Genomic DNA, 13,084 nt, shown 5'->3' on the forward strand with positions numbered 1-13,084 from the left:
GCTGACCCTGAAGTGATTGGCCAAACTGGGTATGTCTCTGCATGGCAGTTCTTTTTGGAGAGAGTATCTACTTTTTGTAGAATTGTATATGGGTCCCTGTCTTCCCAGAATGAACAACAAAAATGCTGGCTTAGAGACAGGAACACAGACTCTGAGTAGAAGTGACCATAGTAGAAATATTTCTCAGCATTAAATGTAAATTTGTGGATTTCTTTTTTTAACTTTTAGTTTTGTATAGGGGTATAGCTGATTGACAATGCTGTGATAGTTTCAGGTGACCTGTGAGGGGACTCAGGCATACATATTCATGTACCCATTCTCTCCCAAACTCCCCTCCCATCCAGGCTACCACATAACATTGAGTTCCAGGTGCTATACAGTAGGTCCTTGTTGGTTATCCATTTAAATATAGCACTGTGTACATGTCCGTCCCAAACTCCCTATTTATCCCTTCCCTCCCACCCCCTGCCACAGTCGTTCTCTAAGTCTGTGAGTCTCTGTTTTGTAAGTTCATTTGTATAATTTCTTTTTAGATTCCACATCTAAGGGATGTCATAAGATATTTCTCCTTCTCTTAACTTCACTTCGTATGGCGATTTCTGGATCCATCCGTGTTGCTGCAAATGGCATTTTTTTTTCATTCTGTTTAATGGCTGAGTAGTATTTCATTATATATAAGTACTACATTTTCTTTATCCATTCCTCTGTTAATGGAGATTTGGGTTGCTTCCATGTTTTGGCTTCCATGAAGGCAGTGATTTCAGGCACAGAAAATTACTTTCCTCCAATGTTAGAAGTACAGCCTGAGCTGAGCACACAGGGATCCTTGGGTGCAGGAGGATGGGTACCTTGTGCTCAGGAGATGGAGCTGAAGGGTGCCCTTCAGCATCCACTCTACAGGTGACTTGTGTTGGATCTTTGGGGAGGTGTCAAGAATCATTGTGTAGGGACACTGCTCTCCATTACTTCTTGCAAGTAGTAAATCCTTCCTGCTCCAGGGGAAAAGAGAGAGAGAGAAAGGAATCTTTCTACAGTTTTTAGAGTAATATAAGAAAAGTTTCAGAGGTCATTTTGTTGTTTACCTTTAGTACTCTTCAGTATTTTGTGTCACAAATAAATTTTCAGTTGCACTGTGAAAGCTACAACAGGGGGATTTGGGGTGTTTCTTTGGGATGTTTGGGTCTCGCTAGGGCTTGTGCATTGCTGAAAACATCTTTTATATGTAGTTTTCAAAGATGACAATCTTTGGGCTGAGGTTACAGTGAATGAAAACATGGTGTTTTGCATCCAGTATATCTTTGGATGTCTTCATATGTACTTTTCTCTCTGGCATGATTTATTAGAGTTTGGGATTTTGTGTGTGTGTGTGTGGTTTTTTATAGCAGGATGAGTGGATCATTATGGGTTTTATAAAGACTCTGATGGACCCCATGAGAGTTTGTAAGTTCATCTGAGTCGAAAAGGGAAGGAAATGATGAGTACTAAGTTTCAAATGGCAGAAAGTTTTCATTAGAGAGGTTTTGCTAGGTATGCTTCTGTGGACCAAACTTGAGAGCGGCCATTAAGTTCTTCAGTGTAGGGAGAGATTGTTCCAGGAATCAAGAGGACTGGCAACACCAAGTGAACGGTAGTACAGGAGGACATCCTTGGGAAGGTGTAGCTGCTACTTTCTTGCTGCCAAGCCAGTGCTAGTTTCTCTCCTGTCCTCTCCCACCCTGTCCCAAAACATGTGTGTGCACACACATACACACGCACACACACAGAATAGGGAACTCTTGTGTACTCTTAGTGGAAATGTAAATGGTATGGCTATTACAGAAAATGACTTAGAGATTCACCTGTCTAGCTATCCAGAGGAAATTAAATCTCTAGGTCAATATTTGCAGTAATGCATCTAATGTTGACTATGGTTAATCATACTGTGTTTCTATATACTTGGTATTTGCTGAGAGAGTAACACTTCAATATTCTTGCCACACAGAAGGAAAATGCTAGTTGTAAGTTGACAGAAGTGTAAATTACTTCATCAAATAGTCACACTGGATGCCTTATATGTACATACTTGTTCTTCATCTGTTAGCCTCAGTCACGCTGGAAAATAGAATGTTAGGGGTGGGCTGGACTTGCCTCCTCTGGGTGCTGGTCAACTCAGGCATGCCTTAGATCGATGAAAACTTCAGGGTATGCATGTTTTTTTACCCCCTGACCAGATATTCCTTTTTATATTGTCAGTGTGGGGTCCAACCTCAATAGTGTTTAAGGGGCCCCAGTACATCTAGCATTGAGCATCAGTACTCTGGATCCTCCCAGTCTTAAGGGCTGAGATCTAGGCTCAGGGGAGGGGCTCTGCTCTGAATGGGGCTGGACCAGGGCCTGCTGTGTGACCTGAAGGGGATCGTGGGGTCAGTGGAGGTGCCCCCTGCTGCTGTGTACATGAGCCCTCACCAGGAGGGGAGTGTGGTCCGAGGGCAAGTGTGGGAAAGTCCCTTGTTGGTCTCTGGTCTCTCTTGTGACAATGGGCAGCCAAAGACACTTTTCCACCTGATGAGATCTTCTTTGTGTATGTGTATGGTTGGGGCACAGAGAGAGAAGATATGGATTCTAACAGCAGTTTTGCAACTTTCAAGGTTGACTTCAAAAACTTACTTTGCCCAAGGAAGAGCATAGAAGAGGAGGAAGAGGAAAGAACTGGAGTCAGGCATGGCTCTTTCTCAGGTAAAGTCATATCCTCAGTGGATTCTCAGTCTGTTCTTCTGAATTGCCCTTCTCTGGACTCACTAATCGTGTCAGAGTCTGGAGTATCCTGTCTGACTCCTATACACGCACACTCACCCGGGGCCTTCCCTCAGGGCCTGTCATCTCCACTTAGATGCCGTCTCCCCATGACCCGGTGACCTGGTCCTTGTGAGGAAGCTCCCCTGGGCATCATCCTGGGCAGGACTTCTCACCCATGGGTTGGAGACGGGGTCTCAGTGCTCTTGGGCAGCAGGGATTGCTTAGGGCCCATCTGGATGTGCTATCTATTCTCTGTCAACCAGGATAAAGAAATTGAACATTAATATACATAGTATCTGATAAAATCTGGAAAACTGACCAATGAGGGGGTAATCTTTTTCTAAGGCATTTGAAGCTAAATGAATGAGTCATTGACTTCAAGTCTTTTTTTTTTTTTTTTAGCTATTTTATATTGGAGTAGAGCTGATTGACAGAGTTGTGATAGTTTTAGGTGGAAGGAAAAGGGACTCAACCATACATACACATGTATCCATTCTCCCCCAAACTCCCCTCCCATTCAGACTCTCATATAATATTGGGCAGAGTTCCATGTGCTATACGAGGACCTTGTTATTTATTTTAAATATAGCAGTGTGTGCATGTCCATCCCAAACTCCCTGACTATCCCTTCCCCATTCTTCTCCCTTGGGAACCATACGTTGTTCTCTATTGACTTCAAATCTTAGTAGTTGCAAATGGAAGGGAAAGTTCAGGAACAGACATCAGTGATATAAGGAGATTGATTCCTTTTTTTTTTGTTTTTTTGACTGTGCCGCATGTTGGCTTGTACTATCTTAGTTCCCCAACCAGGGTTTGAACCTAAATCCATGACAGTGAAAGCACAAGTCCTAACCACTGGATGCCAGGGAATGCTTTATTCCATTTTTGAATTTGACCTATGAAATCAATCAAAATCTCTGACAACTGGACATGCTTTCAATCACTTTTGTCACCTCCATTCCTCAGAGGTTGTCTCTGCACTTGGTGGATTATATCCTGTGATATAGAAGATTTTACCTTTGTTACAAGTAAGGTTCCATCTTCATTCTTTTGCTGGATTGCATATAGTTGCTCTGTATCATTTATTATCAAGACTGTCCTTTGCCCTTTGTGCAGTCTTTGCACCCTTGTCTGTACATTTTATATCATATTCACTGAATTATTTCTGATACTCTAATCTGTTCCACTGGACATGGAACAACAGACTGGTTCCAAATAGAAAAAGGAGTACGTCAAGGCTGTATACTGTCACCCTGCTTATTTAACTTGTATGCAGAGTACATCATGAGAAACACTGGGTTGGAAGAAGCACAAGCTGGAATCAAGATTGGCAGGAGAAATATCAATAACCTCAGATATGCAGATGACACCACCGTTATGACAGAAAGTGAAGAGGAACTAAAAAGCCTCTTGATGAAAATGAAAGTGGAGAGGGAAAAAGTTGGCTTAAAGCTCAACATTCAGAAAACTAAGATCATGGCATCCGGTCCCATCACTTCATGGGAAATAGATGGGGGAACAGTGGAAACAGTGTCAGACTTTATTTTTTGGGGGCTCCAGAATCACTGCAGATGGTGATTGCAGCCATGAAATTAAAAGACGCTTGTTCCTTGGAAGGAAAGTTATGACTAACCTAGACAGCATATTAAAAAGCAGAGACATTACTTGGCCAACAAAGGTCCGTCTAGTCAAGGCTATGGTTTTTCCAGTGGTCGTGTATGGATGTGAGTTGGACTGTGAAGAAAGCTGAGTGCCGAAGAATTGATGCTTTTGAACTGTGGTGTTGGAGAAAACTCTTGAGAGTCCCTTGGACTGCAAGGAAATCCAACCGGTCCATCCTAAAGGAGATCAGTCCTGGGTGTTCATTGGAAGGACTGATGCTAAAGCTGAAACTCCAGTACTTTGGTCACCTCATGCGAAGAGTTGACTCATTGGAAAAGACCATGATGCTGGGAGGGATTGGGGGCAGGAGGAGATGGGGACGACAGAGGATGAGATGGCTGGATGGCATCACCGACTCGATGGACATGAGTTTGGGTGGCTCTGGGAGTTGGTAATGGACAGGGAGGCCTGACGTGCTATGATTCATGGGGTCACAAAGAGTGGACACTACTGAGTGACTGAACTGAACTGAACTGAATCTGTTCCAGTGGGTTATGTATCTGGGCTTATACCATTACAACATCATCTTAATTACTTTGTAATATGTTTTAAATTTTGAAAATGACAGCCTCCATCTTCTGTTTCAAGAATATTTTGGCTGTTTGGGGGTCCCTTGAGGTTCCCTTTGAATTGTAATTTTTTTTTTTAATGGCAAAAATTGCCTTTGAAATTTTGACAGGGATTCCATTAGAATCTAACACTTTCAGTAATAAAGTCATTTTAAGAATATTAAATCTTCCAATTCATGAGTACAGAGTGTCTTTTTATTTACTTATGTCCTCAGATTTCTCTTAGTAAAGTTTAGTAATTTTCAGTGAGCAAATCTTTTACTTCCTTAGGCAGTTTTTTCCTCTTCTGTCTCTCATGCTTTCAGTTCAGTTCAGTTCTGTAGCTCAGTCATGTCGGACTCTTTTTGACCCCCGTGGACTGCAGCACGCCAGGCTTCCCTGTCCATCATCAACTCCCAGAGCTTGCTCAAACTCATGTCCATCCAGTTGGTGATACCATCCAACCATCTCATCCTCTGTCATCCCCTGCACAGTCCACTGTAACTTCAGAGGGAATGCATTCAGAGTTTCCCTTTGATCATGAGATTTGGTGAAATAGTCTTTCTTAATTACAATGTATTTTTTTCCATTTTCTTTATAGTTGTGATATTTAATTCTTTAAGTAGTTTTTAACTTTGCTTTGTGATCATTTTTTCTTCATCTCTTAATGTATAATAGTAACAGCTTTTCTAATTTGACTCAGTGTTTTTTATGAGTGGAATACAGAAATAAACTCTGCTTTGCATTTGTTAATACCTATCTTTGTCAATGTTACGGTTTTCATTGTCTTTATATATAGATATTTCATAGAGATCGCAGTCAAGAGATCCTATTTTTTTTTCATGTTACTACTATTTGGTACAATTGATGCTATTTCATTCTTCCAAAAATGCTGAAATTTAAATGAATGAAAACAATGGTGAAAAAAATCATGCACAAATATGTCCAGAGACACCTTCTCTCATTTCAGTTATTTCTACATTTACATGTGTGTCCATGAGTTCATGAATCTAGAAGTCCACGGTTTTCATAAAAAAATCATGATTTTATAACTGTGTACTGTATTATAGTTAAAAGTATAAATATATTCCATGACCTTGCATTTTTTCTACACTCTCTTGTTCATGGTTCAAATAGTAGTAAGATTACTAACATGTTATGTGTATGTGTTTGTGTGCCCATATCTGTAATGATCGTTTATTGCCTTCTGTGTTGTTCACTTTGAACTTATTTCAAGTAGTCTCAGGGAATCCTCTGTCAGTGTGCTTCTAATGCTATTCTTTTTTTTTTAGCCTTAATGCTCTTCTGTTACTTCAGTTTTTGCTTCTTTATCTTCAGTTTAAGACTGCATTCTCTTTAATTGAGGTTCTTGCTGTATCATTTCTTAGCTTCTTAAACTAAGTTAAGTTTCTCCAAATGTCTCTGATACTTGTCTCTGTAGAACAGCATGTGTCTTTCTGTACTGAGCTATGATGTTGATTAAAAAATTCCATAGCCGTAAAGCATTTAGAATATTGCATAGCATCTTTAAAGGATTTGAACACTTTTAGTCATTGCTGTTGTTCTTATGATAATAATTTAAGATTTTGACCTTTTTTTATGGCACTGTTGACTTTGTCATTTCTGATGCCACCACTCATAGTGTAGCTCATCTAGATATTGAATAGCAGTCAGTGTGTAAAACATAGTCTAACACTTCTGGAGGAACAACACATTGTTGAATCTTACTTACATGTATTTCATGTATTGTCCACAAAAATGAAAAATCCATGTTGATTACAGGTTATCATAATCTTTGTATAAAAGCAAAAGAAATTAAAATTAAGAGACCCATAATTTCCTCCAAATAGCTTTACTTGGATCTGTCGGAAAACATACTTCAACTTGATCCTTTCCCTTCTCTTCTCCTTTTGTGTGAAAATAAGAGCTCTCCTCATGGCCCCTTGGTGAAATGTGTTTTCATTTCAGGCACAGTTGACCTTCAAGGATGTGGCCATAGAGTTCACTCAGGAGGAGTGGGAATGCCTGGACCCTGCTCAGAGGGCCTTGTACAGGGACGTGATGGTGGAGACCCTCAGGAACCTAGTCTCCTTGGGTGAGGATCACTTCCCTTTGAAGTTGGGATCTGCCCTGGGGTATCTCTGCATTTCCCACTGCGTGCCTCTTGGGAGCCCGGTTTTACTTGACTGATCTGAAATCCCTGTTGATTCAGACATGAAGAGCTTTAGGACCCAGCCTCAGGAGTTTAAATCTACCTTTTCCTCTGACGATCTGCCCACTTCATGATACATTAGGAGTTGTTCCAGAGTTTTTGTAGTTGTAAAGCTCAGTGGAAAACTTTTAACATACTCATTTTCCTGTTTCCTACCCATGTGCTTTTGATTCAGGAGTTTTAGGAAAAGAGCTATGTTTCTTCACATTATACTATTACCTCTATATTCAGAAGGAGGTAAACAGCAGGTGAATTTTGAAAATATTTTTCTATTCCTCTCTGTTTTCCCATCAATCCTCAGTTGAACAAGGGACTAGGATTCTGGCAAAGCCACAGCAAATCATGTCTCTTTCCTCTTATGTGGAGGTATTTATATTTCTTACCTGAATATTTTACCCACTTTGTAACAAGACAAAGAGCCCTGGTCAATGGAGAGTGAGGTGAATGCCTTTGGCAGTGTATCAAAGGGTGAACACAATTCAGATCTCAGAAGGGTCCAGGGGAGCCTCACTATTAGTAGTGTTTACAGACTTTCCCCTTGTCAGAGAATTCTATAGGAAGTACAAACATTTACTTACTATGTGAGCTCTCAGAGGAAATTTTTCTTCTCTGTAACCTATCCCTCTTTGTCTTTCCACATGTAAAATGTATTCTTTCACCTCTAGTGGTGCCACATTCCTGCCAGGGACAAAGACAGAGCTTCTATCATGATCTGCAGCGCTCTGCCATCTGACTCCTGTGAACTCCTGTTGCTTGCCTTAGAGGAGCATGAGGTGGACTTTTAAAGGGACGTCTTAGTCCCTCATCTCTTCTTCTCAACTTCACTCCATTGGCAGTCCAGTTCCCAGTCCATAGAGATAAGAGCCAATACCTGCAGACAACAGTCCCTGAACCCTTGCTCATTCCATCTCCATTTGATGTTTTTAGAACACTTCATCAGAAGGGGGAAAGCACTGGCTGCTCTCTGATTGCATTTGGCGCCCCAGAATCTGCATGCAGCTGTCTCTGGTCCTGTCTGCTTGTTTGGATCCCTCTTCTATTCCTTCTCTTCTGCCTTGGCCACACTCTTCAGGCTTGTGTGTAACAGGGTAATGCATTCTGTTTCCTGTAATTATTTTGCAGGGAAACTAAAGACAGTAGACACAGTCATGCTCTCTTTGATCCCCAGTCCTAATGAGGAGCGTTTGTGTGTCTTTCCGGCTCTTAGTTTGGTGTCGGTGGCAGGAGCACATTGTTCCGTCTGAAGATCCTGTGATGTATGACATACATGTCTCATGTATTTTTCACTCCTGTAGTGTTCTATCTAGTCTGGGACTGTATTCTCTTCCTCATATCATACTCTTGTAACTTTGTGTGTGATTTTGCTTCTAAAATTTGTTTGTGAAATACATAGTCCTATGCTTTGAAATTATATCCAGATTCTGCTGTGATAATTCACCCTCAGTTAATCAATACTTTCTGGTGGACTCTTTGTTACTGGGTAACAGATAAATTTGATGGAGAATACTATCCTTCATGCATTGTAATATTTTCCTGCTATATAGAAATTTACCACCCTGTAGTAAAGTGGTCTGCATATTCTATGATACAAAATAGGAAATATCACCAGAACCTGACTGATAAATCTTTCTGGGTGTTTTTCTGGTTTTGAGCAATGTCACAAAAGCCTGTCTCAGTAGCATTGTGACAGTGATGTTCGCATGTGCTGTGATCATCCCCTTTCATTCTCAGTAAATGGTATAGGAATTTTTTCTCAAGATAACATTGTCCAAGTTCACTTCCTTATATTTTGAGGCTATTGTGTAAACTGTTGTTAATGCCGTCTTTTGTTCACCTGCGTGCCATTGTTCTTTGTATATCAACAGCTGATTTTGAAACATCTAAATCAGAACTTATAAAGTAGAGTGATACTTTGAATCTGAACTGTAATTTGTTTTTTGTTTAATAGACTGTCTGGTCCCCATTGAGTGGTCCTCACCCCCTGTGGAACGTCACTGGACCACATACACTAGAGTTTATTTCTCATGTCTCTGTGTTATATACTACTGGTCTCTCTCTCTTTATGCTCATACCACACTGCTTGGATTAGTTTAGGTTTCTAAGAATTTTGAAATAATTGTGAAACTTCCAACTTTCTTCTTTTCAATCTTGGTTTTGCTATTGAGTGTCTTTTGAGATTGCATTTGACTCTTAGGATATATCTTTTTCTTTAAGACACACTGTTGGGATTTTATTGGGGACTGGGTTGACTCTGTTGATCACTTAAGGGTAGTATTTACACCCTGATCATATTTACTTCTAATCCATTGAACTTGGGATATCTGTATTAATTTGACTTTTCAGATATTTTTCAGCTGTGTTTTCAGTTCATAGTGCATATATCTTTCCCTTCTTCTGTATGGTTTTGCTGAACACTTTATTTTTTTGATGGTATCGTAAATATAATTTTCTGAATTTAATTCTTGATTTTTTTATTGTTAATGTAGGAAAATAGTATTGATTTTTGTATATTGTCATTTTTCTGAGTTCATTATTTTTATCAGTTTTTTTTTTTTTTCCAGAATCTTCAGAGCTAAAATTTTTATTTTATTTTTGCCACAACACGCACCATGTGGGATTCTAGATTCCCCACCAGGGATCGATCCTGGCAGTGGTAGCCTGGAGTCCTAACCATATCTGGACCACCAGGGAATTCTCCAGGGTTTCTTATATTTCATTTGTCAACAGAGATGTTTTGCTTCTTTTTTCTATTGGGATTGTTTAATGTGTTTTTGCTACATTTGTGTTCTTGCTAGAAATTCTAGTAATTTCTTTTTTTAGAGATAGTGCAAGTATCCTTGTCTAGTTCCTGATGTTAGGGGAAAAGTTTTAAGTCATTACACATTGAGTATGATGTTAGCTATGGGCTCTTAATATATGTCCTTTATTGTGTTGAGGTCATTTTTTTTCTGTTTTTGGTTTACTGAATGTTTCTGTCATATTTTTAGCATTTTTACCTGAGGGAACCTCTGGGAATGGGGAGGCTTGTGCCAGTTCGTTCTCAACGTAGTATAAGGAGGAGGAGGGGAGTCAAGGGCCAGGAAATTGTCATGAACTTTCCTACATTTTTCGGTTTAGTGTTTTCTGGACAGGCATCTGTTAGAGTGCTGCTGCTTCTTTACCGGTTGGGTGAGTTTTGCCAAATTGTTTTCTGCTTTTTTTTCCCTGCTTTGTTTTAACTTGGTTCCTCATGGGTAATGAGTGCCTGTGGTTTACTGGCCTGCTGACATAACTCCTCATGTTTTTAATTTGAGAGTTTGTGTTAAGAATTTAATATGATTTCCAGTTTTTAGAGGGGCCAGCTAAAAAAACACTGTTATGTTTAATAATAAGGAGAGCTAGCATAAAAATTTTGTATGCAAAAGAATATTACGTAATTAATATTTTAGTTACTTTTTTCATTTTTAACTTACTTACCTGTTTTGATTATATCCTGGAATATATTATATCCTGATTATATCTTCAGGCTTTGTCAAGCACTTTCAGTTTGTTTCCTCATATAAACTCTGCTTACCCAACTAGGAGACATTCATTCTGAAATCATGATCTCCCTCCTTTACAATACTGTTGATCCTATTACTTTGCTCTGCATTTGTGTATACAGATTAGACTCCTTGTAATGGTCTTCTCCTGGTTTTTTCTTCTGCTTTTTGCTGAGTACATTATTGCACAGTCTCCTGGAATACTGTGTATGTTTATATTGAGCATATATGTGGAAATACAGTCACTAAAATACTCAGTTGGATACATTGCATAGCAAATAGTGTAATAGATTGAGAGTTAATTTCTTTATACAGTGTCTAAATCTCATTTGGTTTTTTCCCATACTCATAGTATAATTCCCCTAGTTAAAAATGGTACCAAAAAAAAAAAAAATGGTACAGAACTATTCTATTGCTAAACCAATTCTTCTTTTGTCTTAAGGTCAGTATTTTAGTTGCCCTTGTACAGTGGAATTCACAGTCAAAAGCTTTGTAGATATAGGTACTCTATGCTCCACCCAAGCCGTTTCTCAGTTCTGATCTTTCTTTACATGAAACCATGATATGGATGAAAGATTCTTATTTTCTAGTATATTTAAGTTATTATCCTAAACTTATTAATTTCCACAGCACTCTTTCACCATCCCTCCACCTTCCACTTTACTTACACTGTAAAAATAACACCTCTGTGTATTGAACAGCTTTCTCCTGACACAACCTAAATCACTGTGTGCAGCTGTGATAACTCAGAAACCAGTTTCAAAAGGGGTGGCTGAATCCCCTTAGTAGTTACACAGCTCACTTCTTGTGTTTTCCTTGACGTTTTCTTTCTTAACTCCTGATATTTGTCGTCGTATTTTGTAATCTAGACTGCTTGGGTGGGCAGTCATGTTTAAGTATATGTTGTCTCAGACTGTAGATCAAAATTCATACTGTGGTTCTTACTTTATGTTCTGTGTCAATTGGGGTCATGTACATAAATCTGTGATTCCACTTTCCTTACTTGAAAAATTGTGATTATTTTCCTCAAGACTTTCAAAAGAAATTGGTAATGTTAGATGACATGAAATGTCCTTTTTTTTTGTTGGCACACCATGCTGCCTGTGGGATCTTAGTTTCCCAACCAGGAATGGAACCTGGACCCAGGGCAGTGAAAGTGCTGAGTTTTAACCACTGAACTGCCAGGGAATTCTCAGAAAGAGTGCTTTTTTTTTCTTTTGAGAAAGATCTTTATTTGCTTTAAAATTTTTACAGCAGTAAATTTTTACAACAGTAAAAATTATATATTATACATTGTGTGTGTGCAGGCTCAGTCATTAAGTCATGTCCAACTCTTTTGTGACCCCTTGGACTGTAGCCCACCAGTCTCCTCTGCTCATGAAATTTTCCAGGCAAGAGTACTGGAGTGGGTTGCGGTTTCCTACTCCAGAAATAGTGCATTTTTATACTAACAAATCAAAAGTGGCTTTTGTATAAAAAGATAATATTCAGATATGTTTATTATATCCATTTTGTTTATTATATATTGTATTCCTTTTTCTTGCAATTTGTTCTCAACCATATTATCTATGACCATAGTTAAATAAATAAATTTGCAATATGTATTTTGGAGGCAATGACCTGGATATTTTAGGGCACTGCACAAGTAGGGAGTTGCTTTGTGTAATAGCTGTTAATGTAAATGGAGAATATTTCATTTATTAATATTTAAATTTTATTTATAGACGGTGGTCTTTTAGAATTTTTATGCTGCTTCATGGGTACATAGTTTTACAGGAGATATTTCAAAGAACATTTTGTTTTTTAAAAAACTTTTATCACATTTGCTATTTTTTCTCTGTTATATTTGTTTCCGAATTTGAAACTGCCACTCATTGCGATTACTCATTAAATAAGTTCATTTTGGATTATTTATTGTTGTAATATATTTTGTCAGATTTTTTAGCATTCATTTATATTTAACAAGTATGTATAATATATGTATAGTATAATAATATTCTTTTCTCCTCAGTTATGAGGCACCAGTAAGTATGTTTACTGCTAACTGGTATGTGCTTTGGTGTCATGGTTGAAATATACACTTTTGATAGTCAACAGAAGTTTTTACAATGAGTGTTTTTACGTAGGTTGTTGGGTGCCCTAAAATTAAGTGGAATTACCTCAGATCACTTTACTAAAGAATCATTCATTTTGTGTTTGCAAAGGTTTTAATATCATGACTGGGAATTTTCATAACTCCTTTTTATGTCAGTACTAGTTTGGTGTAATATCATGTATTTAACATGAAATATTTACTTATGAATTATAATGAATAGGATTACTTATGGAAAAAAAAAGGATTACTTATGGTTCTTTATATCTTGTAG

The 13,084-nt window shown here is 38.5% G+C and overlaps 1 pseudogene; it reads left to right on the top strand.

Annotated features, from left to right (window-relative positions):
* LOC102271026 (zinc finger protein 665-like) overlaps nucleotides 1-13,084 on the top strand; it is a 31,757-nt pseudogene that overhangs the window by 17,051 nt on the left and 1,622 nt on the right.

This window comes from Bos mutus, chromosome 18 (assembly GCF_027580195.1).
Source record: "Bos mutus isolate GX-2022 chromosome 18, NWIPB_WYAK_1.1, whole genome shotgun sequence".
Taxonomy (NCBI): Eukaryota; Metazoa; Chordata; class Mammalia; order Artiodactyla; family Bovidae; genus Bos; species Bos mutus.